General features: G+C 40.7%; 1 long non-coding RNA gene across 1 annotated transcript in view; it reads left to right on the forward strand.

Annotated features, from left to right (window-relative positions):
- Positions 1–17,337, forward strand: part of LOC134965024 (uncharacterized) — a 200,976-nt gene extending 183,639 nt beyond the window's left edge. The window contains exon 3 of the long non-coding RNA XR_010188269.1: positions 17,237–17,337. This is a non-coding gene — a long non-coding RNA (uncharacterized LOC134965024). The remainder of the gene's footprint in view (positions 1–17,236) is intronic.
- Positions 17,338–22,278: the final 4,941 nt, after the last annotated feature.

The following is a 22,278-nucleotide window of genomic DNA, read 5'->3' on the forward strand; positions in this document are numbered from 1 at the left end:
CGTGTGGTAAATGGCATATTGGCAAGTTTACGCTTCTCCTCCGACGATTTTATTTTAGATTTTTGAGTCCTTTTTTTACTGATATTTTGTGTTTTGGATTTTACATGCTCTGTACTATGACATTGGGCATCGGCCTTGGCAGACGACGTTGATGGAATTTCATCGTCTCGGCCATGACTAGTGGCAGCAGCTTCAGCACGAGGTGGAAGTGGATCTTGATCTTTCCCTATTTTTGGAACCTCAACATTTTTGTTCTCCATATTTTAATAGGCACAACTAAAAGGCACCTCAGGTAAACAATGGAGATGGATGGATACTAGTATACTTATGGATGACGAGTGACTGACGACACAGAGGTAGCTACAGCCGTGGACTACCGTACTGCGTCTGCTAGTATAGAGATGATAATGATATAAAAAATATATATATATCACTACTGCAGGTATATATAATATAATGACGGACCTGCTGGACACTGTCAGCAGACTCCTAAACTACTAGTATGAAGAAGATAGAAAAAAAAAACCCCACCACAGGTAGGTATACAATTATGGACGAGCACTGACGACACAGAGGTAGCTACAGCCGTGGACTACCGTACTGCGTCTGCTAGTATAGAGATGATAATGATATAAAAAATATATATATATCACTACTGCAGGTATATATAATATAATGACGGACCTGCTGGACACTGTCAGCAGACTCCTAAACTACTAGTATGAAGAAGATAGAAAAAAAAAACCCACCACAGGTAGGTATACAATTATGGACGAGCACTGACGACACAGAGGTAGCCACAGCCGTGGACTACCGTACTGTGTCTGCTAGTATAGAGATGATAATGATATAAAAAATATATATATATATCACTACTGCAGGTATATATAATATAATGACGGACCAGCTGGACACTGTCAGCAGACTCCTAAACTACTAGTATGAAGAAGATAGAAAAAAAATCCCACCACAGGTAGGTATACAATTATGGACGAGCACTGACGACACAGAGGTAGCTACAGCCGTGGACTACCGTACTGCGTCTGCTAGTATAGAGATGATAATGATATAAAAAATATATATATATCACTACTGCAGGTATATATAATATAATGACGGACCTGCTGGACACTGTCAGCAGACTCCTAAACTACTAGTATGAAGAAGATAGAAAAAAAAACCCCACCACAGGTAGGTATACAATTATGGACGAGCACTGACGACACAGAGGTAGCCACAGCCGTGGACTACCGTACTGCGTCTGCTAGTATAGAGATGATAATGATATAAAAAATATATATATATCACTACTGCAGGTATATATAATATAATGACGGACCTGCTGGACACTGTCAGCAGACTCCTAAACTACTAGTATGAAGAAGATAGAAAAAAAAAAACCACCACAGGTAGGTATACAATTATGGACGAGCACTGACGACACAGAGGTAGCCACAGCCGTGGACTACCGTACTGCGTCTGCTAGTATAGAGATGATAATGATATAAAAAATATATATATATCACTACTGCAGGTATATATAATATAATGACGGACCTGCTGGACACTGTCTGCAGACTCCAAAACTACTAGTATGAAGAAGATAGAAAAAAAAACCCACCACAGGAAGGTATACAATTATGGACGAGCACTGACGACACAGAGGTAGCTACAGCCGTGGACTACCGTACTGCGTCTGCTAGTATAGAGATGATAATGATATAAAAAATATATATATATATCACTACTGCAGGTATATATAATATAATGACGGACCTGCTGGACACTGTCAGCAGACTCCTAAACTACTAGTATGAAGAAGATAGAATTAAAAACCCCACCACAGGTAGGTATACAATTATGGACGAGCACTGACGACACAGAGGTAGCCACAGCCGTGGACTACCGTACTGCGTCTGCTAATATAGAGATGATAAAGATGATAGAGATGAACAAAAAAAATATAACACTACTGCAGGTAAATATTTATATAATATAATGAATGACGGACCTGCTGGACACTGTCAGCAGAATGCGTTTATAGAATTAAAAAAAAAACACCACAGGAGTGTTTAAATTTTTCAGGCAGACAATATACTGGTGGTCACTGGTCAGTCACACTGGCAGCAAAAGTGTGCACTGTACTCCTGCTATAACTGCACCCCAGTCTCCCCCACAATTCAGCTGTGTGAGCAGTGAGCACTCAGCACAGTCAGATATACATAGATGATATTATCATGCAGCACACTGAGGCTGAGCACAGATATGGTATGTGACTGTGTATCGTTTTTTTTCAGGCAGAGAACGGATTATATTAAATAATAAAGTGGTCAGTCACTAGTAACTAACTATCAGCAAAACTCTGCACTCTGAGTACTCCTAATGCTCCCCAAAATTACTAAGTAATCAACTCAAGTGTCTCTATCTACTAACGGAGAGGACGCCAGCCACGTCCTCTCCCTATCAATCTCAATGCACGTGTGAAAATGGCGGCGACGCGCGGCTCCTTATATAGAATCCGAGTCTCGCGATAGAATACGAGCCTCGCGAGAATCCGACAGCGGGATGATGACGTTCGAGCGCGCTCGGGTTAGCCGAGCAAGGCGGGAAGATCCGAGTCTGCCTCGGACCCGTGTAAAAAGGCTGAAGTTCGGGGGGGTTCGGATTCCGAGGAACCGAACCCGCTCATCTCTAGTATGTGGTATTATTATTATTATATAGGGAAGAGGGTACCGCACAGTTATATATGAGGGGGAATAACACAGCTGTCAGCTCACACTGATATGTGGTATTGTTATTATTATATAGAGGAGAGGCACCCTCACTGTGTGCCTGTCTGCCCTTGAAGAGCAGGTGGAAAATTGCATATAAGACTCTTTATAAGACCTTTTCTTGCGGCCCACGCAAGACTATGGGCCCATACACTACAACGATAATGCCCGATTTCGTCCGATTTCGATCTCTCGGCCCGATAAATCAGATGGAAAGTGGCAAATCGGATGTGTTTTACATCCGATCCGATGCGCGGTCCTGTGAGCATCGGATCGGAGCCCCTAGGTTGTTAGTGCTACACTCAAGATTTCTCGTATCCCACAGGCATGGCTGGGATCACATAAGATACATCATATGCAAAAGGACCACATACGATGTATCCTATGCGATCCTGCCGCCCTGGAGGCTGCCGGGCAGTTCAAGGGAAATCTTATGCGACATGATGGTCCAACATCTCGCTGTAGTATATGGGGCCCTTTAGACCTTGATTATTCGGGCCAGTTGGGATTTTGAGTTTGACATGTCTGGTCTACAAGGTCATTAATTAAACATTAATTGTGGGTTTGGTTTCTGTGCTTTTACACTTTCTCACTCTATCAGTCTCCATGCATCTCTGAGATGATTAGACTTTGCCCTGCTAATAGCCAGTATAATAAAAAGAAGTGATATTACATTATTGTTTTACAAGCGCCAGGTTGTTTCCATTTCTGAATAAAAGAGAAGTCTCTAGGACAACAGTGGGCGCTGATTATGTTAGTTAACTTCAGAATAAGGTAAGCTACTAAGTTGAATACTTAGAATGCTATATTAGTACGTTTATAGAATAATATTAACTCTAACCCTTCTGGCTGCCCACAAAAGTGAACCTGGCTGTTCACCGTATAGCAAGAGCAAACTTGTAAGAAAGGAGAGGGTTTGTGGGCGCTCAGAGGGAGGAGTAAATCAATTGCTGCTGGTTTTGCAAAAAATAAAAATTATTTATTGATACAGATTTTTTCGTGAATACAAATAGATAGTTTAGAATGCTATTAGCAGTATATAATTATAATCACATAAAAGTAATTTACTAAAATCACAACATAAAATAAACTACTGACTGTGTCCAGGGCCTCAGGACTAAGAGTTGGGTACCCACCCTTAATATATTGATTAATTTATTTGCATGCAAGAAGCTTATTTGTTAGTTGCAGTTAGGGTTAGTGCATAGTTGTGTTCAGATTGCACTTTGCGGAAAAAGAGGCTCTATATTGTTTAGTAAAAGCCTGTTCACGTATCACCTGAAAGCTGGTAGTTAGAAAGTCAAAGATAGGCTGAATGTTCAATAAGCCAATACCGCAACTATCTCCTGTGTAGCCAGATAGTTTGTGTCACTCACTGTTCCGATGGCTGACCGCTCTGCGGCGGTTGACTTAGATGTCACTCAATGCTCTGCACTGTCCTTGGGTTCCGTACTCGGACAGGAGCGGGGACAGGGATGCACGTGTCCAGGTCCTGGATGGCAGGGGACGCTGAGACGCCGCGATGCGCGGCTTCCGGGTTCGGGGCTTCCGGCTTCCGGTTGCGGTCCACCTGCGTTCCACAGTCGTAGCGAGTCACCTGACGCGTTTCTCCGCCTCCAAAGTGGGCGGTTTCATCAGAGGTATGCCTGTTGGTGATTGCTGTCTCTATTTATACCCAGTTCTGATTCCTCATTGATAATCATGGATACAGATTACGGTTAACCCTTTCTGCATACTCTTATTTAAAGCGCAGCCAGCAGCATAGTAGCATCATTGGTCTTATTACTACTATATTTTGTTCCCTTCATTTAATTATTCTATTGAAAAAACAGTATAAAGCACATACATATGTATTTAATAATAACAACACCTATTTGGCCACACTGAGATCCTTTTCATAAATATATGTATATATCATACCCATTTCCTTATAAATGATTATACATTGATCCGTACTCATATAGTAGTTCTAGATTAATTAACAAAACATTATCCATTCAAAATATGTAATCAGTAATAGTAATAGCAAAAAATAATTAAAAATAGATAAAAAATAACACATAACTAGATACAGTAAAATGGAGACCAATAACTTTTGATCACTAAGGGACTTTTGGAAGATAAATGTATATACGGGCAGAGTCATTCAGACTTAAGTAGCCTACCACACTATTGTATTTTTACCTTCAACAACCGATTAAATATAATTGGAACATCTATATCCCACAATATAAAATTATGATAAGTAGATGCGATTAATTATCCACTAATGATTACTATGAAGTAAGCACACCCACACACACACACATACACACATATGTATGCATGTATGTATGCGTGGAGAGAGAGAAAAAGAGACACAGAGAGACGCATGGGGCAAAATCCCAACAACATTTATATCAAGAATAAGTTCAACTCAGATGAAGATTTACTAAATATTGTTCAGTTCTATATTTTCATTGAGGCCTAGTGGTTCCAAGGTCCTTAGGCGAAAGATCCAGAAGGCCTCTCTTCTACACAGCAATGTGAATCGATCTCCACCCCTGTCGGTAATTCTAACTTGTTCAAGCCCTGTTAGCCGGATGTTATTTATAGAACCGTGTTCACACATACTTGTGTGTCTAGAAAGGCTGTGGAGCGAGCACTTCTTAAGTATATTCCTTCTATGTTCTGAGAATCGCACTTTAAGTTTCCTTATTGTGCGTCCCACATATTGGGTACCACATCCACATTCAATTAGATACACGACATAGGTGGAATTACAGTTCAAAAACTGTGTTATAGCAAATTCTTCACCTGTTGTTCTGGATCTAAAGGACCTATTTTTATGTTGTATATTTTTACAGGTTAGACATCTAGATGAAGCGCATTTATGAAACCCATTTGGTTTCGTTCCTAACCAGTTCGAAGGAGTAACCCCCATAATATTAGCATTTGTACTTTGCTCATTATTCGCTCCGTTGTTATTTGTCGTCTTTTTGCCTGTATTAATATTCCTATTAGGTCTAAACATGCTTGGTGCTAATTTAGATTGAAGGGTATCTGATTTTTTATATACCACTTTAATTTGATTACCTATCTCTAATTCTAATAGGGGATCGATTTTTAGTAGTTGGGTGTTTTTTTGAATAATTTTTCTTATTTGTGTCGCATGTGTATTATATTTTGTGACAAATATGCAGTTATCGTTGAAGGTACCCGCACTCTCTTTGGTAGATACTTTTAGATTTTTTGGGACTTTTTTCTTTTTTTTCCCCTCTAATAAGGTGGTTCTATCCTTGCGGTCTACTTCTTTAAGGGCCTTCCACAATATATGGTCGGGATAGCCTTGTTCCTGGAAGGCTAAATATAGTTTGTGTGCTTGTTCCCTATAGCTATTCTCTCTGGAACAGTTCCTTTTAAGCCTCAGGAACTGGCTTTTAGGTATATTATTTCGCCATGCTTGAAGATGGCTGCTACTATACATAAGAAAGCCGTTGGTATCTACAGTTTTGAAATGCGTTTCTGTATGAATACAATCTCCAACAGACAGGAGCGCAATATCCAGGAATGTGATAAACTGGGGGTGAGAGGTGTGAGTGAATTTTAAACCATAAGTATTCGTGTTCAGATGTGTGATGAAGTGGTGAACGGAAGTGTTATCCCCATCCCAAATAAAGAATAAATCATCGATGTAACGGCCATAGAGGACCAGGTGCGCCCCAAGGTCCGCCCCCCAAATGAGCTCCTGTTCGAGCGCACCCATATAGAGGTTAGCGTAACTAGGGGCGAACCTGGTCCCCATGGCCGTCCCCTGGGTTTGTAAATAGAATTGTTGTGCAAATGTGAAATAGTTATGTTCAAGTATAAATTTAATTGATGTCACCAGAAAGGTTTTAAGTTGTTCAGAGACTGCTTCATCCTTATCCAATATATTGGAAATAGTCTCAATACCTTTGTCATGTGGAATATTTGAATACAATGATTCCACATCACATGTAAGGAATTGATATGAATCTTTCCATCTGACATCTTTAAGCATATTTAGAAATTGTGTTGTGTCTTTTATGTGAGATTTTAATTGTGATACATAACCTTGTAGGTGAGCATCTACAAAATGTGACAGATTGGAAGTGATAGACCCAATACCAGAAATGATAGGACGACCAGGAGGTGAAGTGAGGGTTTTGTGAATTTTCGGCAAATGATAATAAACTGGTGTGATGGGGTGAGGTAATAACAAAAATTGATACGTATCCTTAGATATTGCGCCCCTGTCCATAGCTTCATCCAACAACACCTCCAATTCTTTTTGGAATAGTGCCGTAGGATTACTGGATATCACTGCATAGAAACAGGTATTTGACAATTGTCTATTTGCCTCCTTTAAGTAATCAGATGTATTCTGCAGCACCACACCACCTCCTTTGTCTGCCATTTTTATAGTTATATTAATATCCGAGGTTAAGGCTTTTAAGGCTCTCCTTTCATCAGCTCTCAGATTATCTTTCAGAGGATCTTTATCCGCAGATAGACATAGTTTTCTGAAGTCTTCCATAGTGGTGTTATAGAACCCCACTATGGACGGACCCCTGTATTGTAGAGGGTAGAAGTCTGACTTCTTTTTAAAGATTCTCCTCTCTTTTTCTTTTTGTGATTCATCTAGAGAGTAAAGTTTAACTGGAGTTGGGGTTTGGTTGGCATTCTCCGCTAGAAGATCTTCCAGGTGTTCCAATGCCACCTTATCTGACCCATCTAAAATAATAGGTAGCACGTCTTCATTAACCTTCTTATTTTTAAGTTTTTTGAATGCAAAGTACCGCTTTCTACTAAGATTTCTTGTGAATCTATTAAGGTCCACAAATAAGGTAAACAAGTTTGGTTTTTTGGCAGGTGCATATTTTAACCCTTTACTCAACAAGGTTTTTTCTGAATCGGTTAGTTCCCTCGAAGATAAATTAAATATATTTTTAGTGTTTAATATTGTTTTGGATTTTTTCCTTTTCTGTTTTCCTCCCCTGCATCCTCTGTGTCTCTTTCCCTCCCCCTTTTTGTGTAGTTTGAGTTTTCCCTGTTGGGAAGATTTAGTTCGTGTGGGTTTTGTTCTAAAAAATGTGTCTGTTCTTTTTCCCGGATATTCCCCTGGCCCCATGAGGTTGTTTTGGGTTTAGCTCCTCCTCTCGCTATAGAAGCTGGGGAGTACCTATCTCTCGTGAGACATTCATATTTATTTTCCAAAACTACTCCCCTTGGGTCCCTTCGGGGACTATATTTGGTTTGTGGGGTCCTATTCTTAATCATTCTCTGTCTCCCTATTGTACTCCTAGACCTGTCTCTCCTATTGGAAGAATATGGACCCTGTGTAGTATTGTCCCTATTAGGGTTCCTAGTGACTGATCTGGATTGATCGTATCTCCTATTGTATGTTCTAACCATATCAGTTTCATAGTCTCCTCTATCACGCTCTAGTTTTTTTGTTTTAGTTGATATCACGGACTGTTCGTATTCTTCAATTTTTTTATTTACTTTTTGGTCTCTTTCTGAGAACTCTGTATTGGTCTCATAAGGTTTTAATTGTTCTTGTATGTGTTCTATTTCAACTTGAATGGTTTTAACCTTTGTAGTTCTATACTGGACAAGATGCTCCATGAGTTTGAACGAGCAGCTGTCCAGTATGGAGTTCCAGTTAGACAAAAATTCAGCATCATCTTTAAATGAAGCTGATTTAAATATACGAAGTCCCCTCGGAATGCATTTGTTATCTATATATCTTTGTAAAGTTGATTGGTCCCACCAGTGCCGTGTTTCGGCCATGCACAATGTTTCCAATCTATTAAATAACTTGTGCATGTCGTTATTTGCACTGGTTGGAGCATTCATTTGTTCCTTTACAGGCTCTTGAGAATATCTTTGTCTCCTTTCAAGCCTCTCAGTTAAACATCTCAGTGTGGTCATTTTGCAAAACTAGCAGCCTCACTACCAGACCTCAATAGAGGAAAAAGTGTGAATAAAAGAGAAGTCTCTAGGACAACAGTGGGCGCTGATTATGTTAGTTAACTTCAGAATAAGGTAAGCTACTAAGTTGAATACTTAGAATGCTATATTAGTACGTTTATAGAATAATATTAACTCTAACCCTTCTGGCTGCCCACAAAAGTGAACCTGGCTGTTCACCGTATAGCAAGAGCAAACTTGTAAGAAAGGAGAGGGTTTGTGGGCGCTCAGAGGGAGGAGTAAATCAATTGCTGCTGGTTTTGCAAAAAATAAAAATTATTTATTGATACAGATTTTTTCGTGAATACAAATAGATAGTTTAGAATGCTATTAGCAGTATATAATTATAATCACATAAAAGTAATTTACTAAAATCACAACATAAAATAAACTACTGACTGTGTCCAGGGCCTCAGGACTAAGAGTTGGGTACCCACCCTTAATATATTGATTAATTTATTTGCATGCAAGAAGCTTATTTGTTAGTTGCAGTTAGGGTTAGTGCATAGTTGTGTTCAGATTGCACTTTGCGGAAAAAGAGGCTCTATATTGTTTAGTAAAAGCCTGTTCACGTATCACCTGAAAGCTGGTAGTTAGAAAGTCAAAGATAGGCTGAATGTTCAATAAGCCAATACCGCAACTATCTCCTGTGTAGCCAGATAGTTTGTGTCACTCACTGTTCCGATGGCTGACCGCTCTGCGGCGGTTGACTTAGATGTCACTCAATGCTCTGCACTGTCCTTGGGTTCCGTACTCGGACAGGAGCGGGGACAGGGATGCACGTGTCCAGGTCCTGGATGGCAGGGGACGCTGAGACGCCGCGATGCGCGGCTTCCGGGTTCGGGGCTTCCGGCTTCCGGTTGCGGTCCACCTGCGTTCCACAGTCGTAGCGAGTCACCTGACGCGTTTCTCCGCCTCCAAAGTGGGCGGTTTCATCAGAGGTATGCCTGTTGGTGATTGCTGTCTCTATTTATACCCAGTTCTGATTCCTCATTGATAATCATGGATACAGATTACGGTTAACCCTTTCTGCATACTCTTATTTAAAGCGCAGCCAGCAGCATAGTAGCATCATTGGTCTTATTACTACTATATTTTGTTCCCTTCATTTAATTATTCTATTGAAAAAACAGTATAAAGCACATACATATGTATTTAATAATAACAACACCTATTTGGCCACACTGAGATCCTTTTCATAAATATATGTATATATCATACCCATTTCCTTATAAATGATTATACATTGATCCGTACTCATATAGTAGTTCTAGATTAATTAACAAAACATTATCCATTCAAAATATGTAATCAGTAATAGTAATAGCAAAAAATAATTAAAAATAGATAAAAAATAACACATAACTAGATACAGTAAAATGGAGACCAATAACTTTTGATCACTAAGGGACTTTTGGAAGATAAATGTATATACGGGCAGAGTCATTCAGACTTAAGTAGCCTACCACACTATTGTATTTTTACCTTCAACAACCCATTAAATATAATTGGAACATCTATATCCCACAATATAAAATTATGATAAGTAGATGCGATTAATTATCCACTAATCCACTATCTATTTGTATTCACGAAAAAATCTGTATCAATAAATAATTTTTATTTTTTGCAAAACCAGCAGCAATTGATTTACTCCTCCCTCTGAGCGCCCACAAACCCTCTCCTTTCTTACAAGTTTGCTCTTGCTATACGGTGAACAGCCAGGTTCACTTTTGTGGGCAGCCAGAAGGGTTAGAGTTAATATTATTCTATAAACGTACTAATATAGCATTCTAAGTATTCAACTTAGTAGCTTACCTTATTCTGAAGTTAACTAACATAATCAGCGCCCACTGTTGTCCTAGAGACTTCTCTTTTATTCACACTTTTTCCTCTATTGAGGTCTGGTAGTGAGGCTGCTAGTTTTGCAAAATGACCACACTGAGATGTTTAACTGAGAGGCTTGAAAGGAGACAAAGATATTCTCAAGAGCCTGTAAAGGAACAAATGAATGCTCCAACCAGTGCAAATAACGACATGCACAAGTTATTTAATAGATTGGAAACATTGTGCATGGCCGAAACACGGCACTGGTGGGACCAATCAACTTTACAAAGATATATAGATAACAAATGCATTCCGAGGGGACTTCGTATATTTAAATCAGCTTCATTTAAAGATGATGCTGAATTTTTGTCTAACTGGAACTCCATACTGGACAGCTGCTCGTTCAAACTCATGGAGCATCTTGTCCAGTATAGAACTACAAAGGTTAAAACCATTCAAGTTGAAATAGAACACATACAAGAACAATTAAAACCTTATGAGACCAATACAGAGTTCTCAGAAAGAGACCAAAAAGTAAATAAAAAAATTGAAGAATACGAACAGTCCGAGATATCAACTAAAACAAAAAAACTAGAGCGTGATAGAGGAGACTATGAAACTGATATGGTTAGAACATACAATAGGAGATACGATCAATCCAGATCAGTCACTAGGAACCCTAATAGGGACAATACTACACAGGGTCCATATTCTTCCAATAGGAGAGACAGGTCTAGGAGTACAATAGGGAGACAGAGAATGATTAAGAATAGGACCCCACAAACCAAATATAGTCCCCGAAGGGACCCAAGGGGAGTAGTTTTGGAAAATAAATATGAATGTCTCACGAGAGATAGGTACTCCCCAGCTTCTATAGCGAGAGGAGGAGCTAAACCCAAAACAACCTCATGGGGCCAGGGGAATATCCGGGAAAAAGAACAGACACATTTTTTAGAACAAAACCCACACGAACTAAATCTTCCCAACAGGGAAAACTCAAACTACACAAAAAGGGGGAGGGAAAGAGACACAGAGGATGCAGGGGAGGAAAACAGAAAAGGAAAAAATCCAAAACAATATTAAACACTAAAAATATATTTAATTTATCTTCGAGGGAACTAACCGATTCAGAAAAAACCTTGTTGAGTAAAGGGTTAAAATATGCACCTGCCAAAAAACCAAACTTGTTTACCTTATTTGTGGACCTTAATAGATTCACAAGAAATCTTAGTAGAAAGCGGTACTTTGCATTCAAAAAACTTAAAAATAAGAAGGTTAATGAAGACGTGCTACCTATTATTTTAGATGGGTCAGATAAGGTGGCATTGGAACACCTGGAAGATCTTCTAGCGGAGAATGCCAACCAAACCCCAACTCCAGTTAAACTTTACTCTCTAGATGAATCACAAAAAGAAAAAGAGAGGAGAATCTTTAAAAAGAAGTCAGACTTCTACCCTCTACAATACAGGGGTCCGTCCATAGTGGGGTTCTATAACACCACTATGGAAGACTTCAGAAAACTATGTCTATCTGCGGATAAAGATCCTCTGAAAGATAATCTGAGAGCTGATGAAAGGAGAGCCTTAAAAGCCTTAACCTCGGATATTAATATAACTATAAAAATGGCAGACAAAGGAGGTGGTGTGGTGCTGCAGAATACATCTGATTACTTAAAGGAGGCAAATAGACAATTGTCAAATACCTGTTTCTATGCAGTGATATCCAGTAATCCTACGGCACTATTCCAAAAAGAATTGGAGGTGTTGTTGGATGAAGCTATGGACAGGGGCGCAATATCTAAGGATACGTATCAATTTTTGTTATTACCTCACCCCATCACACCAGTTTATTATCATTTGCCGAAAATTCACAAAACCCTCACTTCACCTCCTGGTCGTCCTATCATTTCTGGTATTGGGTCTATCACTTCCAATCTGTCACATTTTGTAGATGCTCACCTACAAGGTTATGTATCACAATTAAAATCTCACATAAAAGACACAACACAATTTCTAAATATGCTTAAAGATGTCAGATGGAAAGATTCATATCAATTCCTTACATGTGATGTGGAATCATTGTATTCAAATATTCCACATGACAAAGGTATTGAGACTATTTCCAATATATTGGATAAGGATGAAGCAGTCTCTGAACAACTTAAAACCTTTCTGGTGACATCAATTAAATTTATACTTGAACATAACTATTTCACATTTGCACAACAATTCTATTTACAAACCCAGGGGACGGCCATGGGGACCAGGTTCGCCCCTAGTTACGCTAACCTCTATATGGGTGCGCTCGAACAGGAGCTCATTTGGGGGGCGGACCTTGGGGCGCACCTGGTCCTCTATGGCCGTTACATCGATGATTTATTCTTTATTTGGGATGGGGATAACACTTCCGTTCACCACTTCATCACACATCTGAACACGAATACTTATGGTTTAAAATTCACTCACACCTCTCACCCCCAGTTTATCACATTCCTGGATATTGCGCTCCTGTCTGTTGGAGATTGTATTCATACAGAAACGCATTTCAAAACTGTAGATACCAACGGCTTTCTTATGTATAGTAGCAGCCATCTTCAAGCATGGCGAAATAATATACCTAAAAGCCAGTTCCTGAGGCTTAAAAGGAACTGTTCCAGAGAGAATAGCTATAGGGAACAAGCACACAAACTATATTTAGCCTTCCAGGAACAAGGCTATCCCGACCATATATTGTGGAAGGCCCTTAAAGAAGTAGACCGCAAGGATAGAACCACCTTATTAGAGGGGAAAAAAAAGAAAAAAGTCCCAAAAAATCTAAAAGTATCTACCAAAGAGAGTGCGGGTACCTTCAACGATAACTGCATATTTGTCACAAAATATAATACACATGCGACACAAATAAGAAAAATTATTCAAAAAAACACCCAACTACTAAAAATCGATCCCCTATTAGAATTAGAGATAGGTAATCAAATTAAAGTGGTATATAAAAAATCAGATACCCTTCAATCTAAATTAGCACCAAGCATGTTTAGACCTAATAGGAATATTAATACAGGCAAAAAGACGACAAATAACAACGGAGCGAATAATGAGCAAAGTACAAATGCTAATATTATGGGGGTTACTCCTTCGAACTGGTTAGGAACGAAACCAAATGGGTTTCATAAATGCGCTTCATCTAGATGTCTAACCTGTAAAAATATACAACATAAAAATAGGTCCTTTAGATCCAGAACAACAGGTGAAGAATTTGCTATAACACAGTTTTTGAACTGTAATTCCACCTATGTCGTGTATCTAATTGAATGTGGATGTGGTACCCAATATGTGGGACGCACAATAAGGAAACTTAAAGTGCGATTCTCAGAACATAGAAGGAATATACTTAAGAAGTGCTCGCTCCACAGCCTTTCTAGACACACAAGTATGTGTGAACACGGTTCTATAAATAACATCCGGCTAACAGGGCTTGAACAAGTTAGAATTACCGACAGGGGTGGAGATCGATTCACATTGCTGTGTAGAAGAGAGGCCTTCTGGATCTTTCGCCTAAGGACCTTGGAACCACTAGGCCTCAATGAAAATATAGAACTGAACAATATTTAGTAAATCTTCATCTGAGTTGAACTTATTCTTGATATAAATGTTGTTGGGATTTTGCCCCATGCGTCTCTCTGTGTCTCTTTTTCTCTCTCTCCACGCATACATACATGCATACATATGTGTGTATGTGTGTGTGTGTGGGTGTGCTTACTTCATAGTAATCATTAGTGGATAATTAATCGCATCTACTTATCATAATTTTATATTGTGGGATATAGATGTTCCAATTATATTTAATGGGTTGTTGAAGGTAAAAATACAATAGTGTGGTAGGCTACTTAAGTCTGAATGACTCTGCCCGTATATACATTTATCTTCCAAAAGTCCCTTAGTGATCAAAAGTTATTGGTCTCCATTTTACTGTATCTAGTTATGTGTTATTTTTTATCTATTTTTAATTATTTTTTGCTATTACTATTACTGATTACATATTTTGAATGGATAATGTTTTGTTAATTAATCTAGAACTACTATATGAGTACGGATCAATGTATAATCATTTATAAGGAAATGGGTATGATATATACATATATTTATGAAAAGGATCTCAGTGTGGCCAAATAGGTGTTGTTATTATTAAATACATATGTATGTGCTTTATACTGTTTTTTCAATAGAATAATTAAATGAAGGGAACAAAATATAGTAGTAATAAGACCAATGATGCTACTATGCTGCTGGCTGCGCTTTAAATAAGAGTATGCAGAAAGGGTTAACCGTAATCTGTATCCATGATTATCAATGAGGAATCAGAACTGGGTATAAATAGAGACAGCAATCACCAACAGGCATACCTCTGATGAAACCGCCCACTTTGGAGGCGGAGAAACGCGTCAGGTGACTCGCTACGACTGTGGAACGCAGGTGGACCGCAACCGGAAGCCGGAAGCCCCGAACCCGGAAGCCGCGCATCGCGGCGTCTCAGCGTCCCCTGCCATCCAGGACCTGGACACGTGCATCCCTGTCCCCGCTCCTGTCCGAGTACGGAACCCAAGGACAGTGCAGAGCATTGAGTGACATCTAAGTCAACCGCCGCAGAGCGGTCAGCCATCGGAACAGTGAGTGACACAAACTATCTGGCTACACAGGAGATAGTTGCGGTATTGGCTTATTGAACATTCAGCCTATCTTTGACTTTCTAACTACCAGCTTTCAGGTGATACGTGAACAGGCTTTTACTAAACAATATAGAGCCTCTTTTTCCGCAAAGTGCAATCTGAACACAACTATGCACTAACCCTAACTGCAACTAACAAATAAGCTTCTTGCATGCAAATAAATTAATCAATATATTAAGGGTGGGTACCCAACTCTTAGTCCTGAGGCCCTGGACACAGTCAGTAGTTTATTTTATGTTGTGATTTTAGTAAATTACTTTTATGTGATTATAATTATATACTGCTAATAGCATTCTAAACTATCTATTTGTATTCACGAAAAAATCTGTATCAATAAATAATTTTTATTTTTTGCAAAACCAGCAGCAATTGATTTACTCCTCCCTCTGAGCGCCCACAAACCCTCTCCTTGTTTCCATTTCTATTGTATCTGAGAAAGTCCAGTATTCCCTCATTTCCAATAGCCACCAGCGCCTTGATACACCCTTTGTGGTATTATGCTTACTGGAACAGATGATATAAGAGCGTTGAAATGATATCAGAGCACAAAAACATTAACTCTATTTGTTCAGTATTCCTCTGTATAAAATACAAAATACAGTATAAAGCACAGTGACTCAAACCAACATGAGGGGTCTTCATACAAGCCTTTAAGAGTGATAAAGTGGAGAGATATAAAGTACCAGCCAATCATATCCTAACTTTCATGATATAGACTGCCCCATACAAAGTTAATTAAATAAAGTATATACCAAAAGAAGTCCCGGACACCATCAGGTAACAATCCCGTTCTTGTATCTGTGCAGCCCTCTCACTGATGATGGTAGGGTCACTTATCCTACTTTCTCTAACTAGAGCACACACCAAATCCTTCCAAATTTACTTTCCAAACATTTACTTTTGTCCAACCAAGTCTCATGTATGCACAATATATCATGAATTTCTTCCAATAACATTCATTCTAGGTCATCAGTTTTGTTTGAAAAAGTCCTACTATAGCATTTATATTTTTTAGTGCAACTTTAAATGTATGCACATCCCCATATATTATTCTAAACTTTTTGATAGCTCATGGGGGATATGTATCAAACCTTTCAAAGAGGAAAAGTGAAGTTGCTCACAGCAACCAATCAGCTATTAACTTTAAATTATCTAGCACATTCTATAAATGTACTAGATAGGTTGAGAGAAGCCCAATGGAACAGGACTTCTCTTGACCGAGCCCTGTTCCATGGTTACCCAATATTGCACAGTCCTGGTATCTTGAAACTCCACCACCAGTACTTAGTTTACAATATCTTCCAGCCACTCCACTTCTCTGAAAAGCCAAAGAACTCTTCCCAAACCAACTTCTATGCCACACATTAAATGCTATAAGCTACCGCTGCCTTTCAAGTGAAGAACATGGCATACAGTATGTAGCATTTTAGAGCAGACTGCCATTAAGGGGCTTTCTGTCTTCCTAATAATAGAACCTCATACCACCAGCAATAGTCTGCACTTTCCTAGACTCCATATCTTTGCTGGAATAGTCATGTACAGTACCTAGCTACTAGTGTATAATGCTACAGCAATGCTGCACCTGAAATCCCAGCCCCAGTAACAGACAATATTGTAAATATTTTGGTGTGTGCTGGATGAGGACTAACCTCCCTGACACCTTTCCCTCTACATCTTCTCCTTAATCCAGCCCTTACATGTCTCTAAGAACTTCTAAGATGGACAACCAGCATCTACTGGGCCACTCTTTTCCATTTAGCAAAGGACATTGGCAGTTTTTCATTTAAATCCAGAATCTGCATTGGCATTGCCAAGCATGAAGGAACACATGTTGACTACAGTTTGCTAAAGCTTTCAGTAGATGAATACATAAATAAATAAATTAATGATTTTTTTTTTTTTTTAAAGCATGGAGCCTGAACATATGTCCCCTTCTTCATAGATTGCCATCATGTTAAACAGAATGTTCCAGACAGCTGTGGAGAAGAAGGAGGGTGGCTTCCAGTTGTGTCCTGCAGTTGATGCCTCCCTGGCACATGCACCGCAAGGTAAAACAGTTGTGTCTGAGATATACAAATAGATCAATGGTAGCTCCCTGCGCACCACTCCACAGTAAATGCAATGCAATCAACTCTGTGTAATAAAAATATTTTATTTAAATGTTTGTCTTCATTAAACCTTTATATAGTACACTGTAATAGGTGGCTCCTATAATATGTATATATATATATATATATATATATATGTCAATTATGATATAATGGATATAATGGATCCATTATATCCATTATATCATAATTGACATATATATATACATATTATAGGAGCCACCTATTACAGTGTACTATATAAAGGTTTAATGAAGACAAACATTTAAATAAAATATTTTTATTACACAGAGTTGATTGCATTGCATTTACTGTGGAGTGGTGCGCAGGGAGCTACCATTGATCTATTTGTATTTCCCTACTTGAGCTGACGTAGTGCAGCTGTGCCCCCAGCTTCACCTCCTCCGCAGGTGTCCATCACACAGAAAGCGCAGTATCATTTCCTCCCTTTATTTATAGTTGTATCAGGGATGCCATCATTGTAACGCACATGCAGCTACCTCAGCTAGCATGAGCTAGCCATCTTTGACTGGTTAATTGTAAATGCATCTCTAAAGCTGATGGGTGCTTTCTTCATTGTTTATGCCTATATTATATGATTTGCCAGCACATTTAGAATACATTTCTCATTATGGGGTATATGCAATTGCGGTCGAATTGCCGTAAATGTCGAAAAACGGGCCATTTTCTACACAAAAAACGTGTCGAAATTGGATTCGTCAATGCAATACAGTACTTTTCGACAAAAAACCGGATGTTTGAAATTCTACTTTTTCAAATTCGACATTTAACAAATTCGACATGTCTGCACTGTTAAACATGCGGCTTTTCGACAAAAGTATATTCAATTGAAGAATGTCAATTCGACAACAGTGCTTTTCGACAGTAAATTCGTCATTTTCAATCCGCCTCACTTTGCTGGCGGAATGTAATAAAAAAAATTTAAAACATGGGTTTTTTTGTGTTTTTTTTATTGCTAATAGCATATCTATTTATATTAGAAGGGATTAGGTACTTGGTTTGTCTATTTAGGAGGCACAAGTATTATTTATATATTTTTGAAAATATATATTTTTTTTTAAATGGAATGGGTCAAAAACCAGAAAAAAAAATGCGTGGGGTCCCCCCTCCTAAGCATAACCAGCCTCGGGCTCTTTGAGCCGGTCCTGGTTGTAAAAATATGGGGGGGGAAATGACAGGGGATCCCCCGTATTTTTATAACCAGCACCGGGCTCTGCATCCGGTCCTGGTGCAAAAAATACGGGGGACAAAAAGCGTAGGAGTCCCCCATATTTTTAACACCAGCACCGGGCTCCACTAGCTGGGGAGATAATGCCACAGCTGGGGGACACTTTTATATCGGTCCCTGCGGCCGTGGCATTAAATCCCCAACTAGTCACCCCTGGCCGGGGTACCCTGGAGGAGTGAGGACCCCTTCAATCAAGGGGTCCCCCCCTCCAGCCACCCAAGGGCCAGGGGTGAAGCCCGAGGCTGTCCCCCTCCACATCCATGGGCTGCGGATGGGGGGGCTGATAGCCAGAGTGTAAAATGAAAGAATATTGTTTTTTTGTAGAAGAACTACAAGTCCCAGCAAGCCTCCTCCGCAAGCTGGTACTTGGAGAACCACAAGTACCAGCATGCGGGGGGGAAACGGGCCCACTGGTACCTGTAGTTCTTCTGCAAAAAAAATACCCAAATAAAAACAGGACACGCACACCGTGAAAATACAACTTTATTTCACACATGCCGACACATACATACTTACCTATGTTGACATGCCGACTGCCACGTCTCCAATTTTGACGAATCCGGGGTACCTGTAAATAAAATTATACTCACCTAAATCCAGTGTCCTGTGATATTTGTAATCCACGTACTTGGCAAAAAAAAAAAAAAAAAAATCGCATACCCGATCCACACGGACTGAAAGGGGTCCCATGTTTACACATAGGACCCCTTTCCCCGAATGCTGAGACCCCCTGTGACTCCTGTCACAGAGGGTCCCTTCAGGCAATCAGGGTGCGCCACGTCCTGGCATTCTCCTGATTCCCTATGCGCGTCTGAGCTGGCAGACAGCGCATCGCACAGCACCTCCATTAGTTTCAATGGTGGGAACTTTGCGGTCAGCGGTGGGGATACCCGCGGTCAGCCGCTGACCGCAGGTGACCTCACCGCTGTCCGCAAAGTTCCCACCATTGAAGATAATGGAGGGGACTGTGCGATGCGCGTCTGACAGCTCAGACGCGCATAGCCAATCAGGAAAGTGCCACGACGTGGCGCTCCCTGATTGGCTGAAGGGACCCTCTGTGACAGCAGTCATGGGGGGTCTCTGCATTCGGGGAAAGGGGTCCCATGTGTAAACATGGGACCGCTTTCAGTCCGTGTGGATCGGGTATGCGTTTTTTTTGTTTTTTTTTTGTAAAGTACGTGGATTACAAATATCACAGAACACTGGATTTAGGTGAGTATAATTTTATTTTCAGGTACCCCGGATTGTCGTCGACATTGGAGACGTGGACAGAGTCGGCTTGTCAACATAGGTAAGTATGTATGTATCGGCATGTATGTAATAAAATTGTACTTGTCAAGGTGTGTGTGTCCTGTTTTTATTTGGGTATTTTTTTGCAGAACTACAGGTACCAGCGGGCCCGTTTTTCCCTCGCATGCTGGTACTTGTGGTTCTCCAAGTACCAGCTTGCGGGGGAGGCTTGCTAGGACTTGTAGTTCTTCTGCAAAAAAACAATATTCTTTCATTTTCAACAAGGCTATCAGCCCCCCATCCACAGCCCTTGGATGGGGGGGGGACAGCCTCGGGCTTCACCCCTGGCCCTTGGGTGGCTGGGGGGGACCCCTTGATTTAAGGGGTCCCCACTCCTCCAGGGTACCCCGGCCAGGGGTGACTAGTTGGGGTATTTAATGCCACGGCCGCAGGGAGCGGTATAAAAGTGTCCCCCGGCTGTGGCATTATCTGTACAGCTAGTGGAGCCCAGTGCTGGTACAAAAAATACGGGGGATCCCTACTCTTTTTGTCCTCCGTATTTTTTGCACCAGGACCAGGCGCAGAGCCCGGTGCTGGTTGTTAAAATACGGGGGATCCCCTGTCATTTCCCCCCCCCCGTATTTTTGCAACCAGGACCGGCTCAAAGAGCCCGAGGCTGGTTATGCTCAGGAGGGGGGACCCCACGCATTTTTTCCCCATGTTTTTTAACCATTTCGGCACCGTCAGAAAAGTCGAATCCAGGACGCACTTTTCCGTCAATTCCTCCGTTTTTTCGAAAGCGGGACTGTCGAATCCGTTTTGTATTGAATATGTCGAATTCCGGCACCCCCCAGCCGGAATTCGACTGTCGAATTGTGTCGAATTTAAAAACGGTCGAATTCCACCCGGTATTCGACCGCAATTGCATATACCCCTATGTATATTCATACAGGAGAAGGAAGATTATACCTGCCTGTTATACAGAATATATTTTATTATTTAAACCAAATCTATAAGCAAATGTGTTTTTTTTGTTTTGTTTTTATCAAAACCATTGTCAAAAAAAAAAATTCTTGAACTAATGACTGTCAGATTCCATATTTGTTGCAATACACAGGAATAGCCCGGTTGTTATGAATTGTGGGTCTAACTCAGACCTGATCGCAGCAGCAAAATTGTTCTCTAATGGGCAAAACCATGTGCACTGCAGGTCGGGCAAATATAACGTGCAGACAGATTTAGATTTAGGTGGGCCATTATAGTTACTGGGGAGTTCCCCGGTGGGCCGACTGGTGTGCGGGGCCGCCTGTCACCTGTGGCCCCTACCCCTCCCTTTGCCTTTTAGAGCTAATACTACTAGCGCGGCCACTAGCGCAAGAAGAGGCTCGTGCTGTCTAGCTGAGATTAGGTACGTGCGCCACATCCGGGACGTCACGCACCACGAAGGAAGAGGGGTGGATTGTCCAGCAGCCTGCTCTCCGCTCCCCGGGCCGCCGTCAGCTGCAGCCTGCAAGACAGTGGTGAGAGGAGGGGTCACGAAGTGGGCAGGGCTGGATTAACAATAGGGCTGATGGAGCTGCAGCTCCAAGCACCCCTCCCTTTAAAATAGAGGCAGGAAAAACATTTTTTTTTTTAAGCTTCATGCAGCCACTTGGGGCCCGTCCATTCACACCACAACTAATCTCCCCACTGATAGCCAGCCATAAGCTTTACTAATGAAATTATTTTGTTGAGATATGTATGTGTAACATATTAGAAGGGTGGGGTTAATTATTTAGTTTAATAGGGCTGGATGTCTCGGTACTTTCAAACTTTAGTAGGGGACTGGGCTACTAATGTATTGATGTGTTGAGGGTTAATAATTTAAAATAATGCTGGTGAGAGAAGTGTTACTGATTTATTGGGATTTTGAGGGTCAATTATTTAGTGTAATGGGGTGAATGGATGGGCTATTCATTTATTGCTGTGGTAGTGGGGCAGTCATCTAATGTAATAGTGGTTGAGGGCTGGGCTTTTAATGTGTGTGTAAGTGTGCCCTAGGTAGGGGGAGTAGGTGGCATAGTATGGGTAGTGGGAAGGTATACCTCCGATACCCGTAGTTGCATGTACTGTAGTTTCCTGTAGCAGCATTCGCGAGTGCGTGTGTATGCATAGTAGCAGAACAGAGGGAAGGTAGTGGTGTGCGTTCCTGCAATGCGCAACACCACACCATGCTACCTTTTGCAGCATATATGTGAGCACCAGTGGTGCAAGTGGGCGGGTACGGGTGGGTACGGCGTACCCGTAAGAATTTAGCCGTGGGTACGCCGTACCCACACCGACGGGCCGCCGCTCCTCTTCCTTCCCTCCCTCCCTCCCCTGCTCCACGCCGCACCCGCCGTCCCCGCCGCACACGCC

Source organism: Pseudophryne corroboree, chromosome 10, assembly GCF_028390025.1.
Source record: "Pseudophryne corroboree isolate aPseCor3 chromosome 10, aPseCor3.hap2, whole genome shotgun sequence".
Taxonomy (NCBI): Eukaryota; Metazoa; Chordata; class Amphibia; order Anura; family Myobatrachidae; genus Pseudophryne; species Pseudophryne corroboree.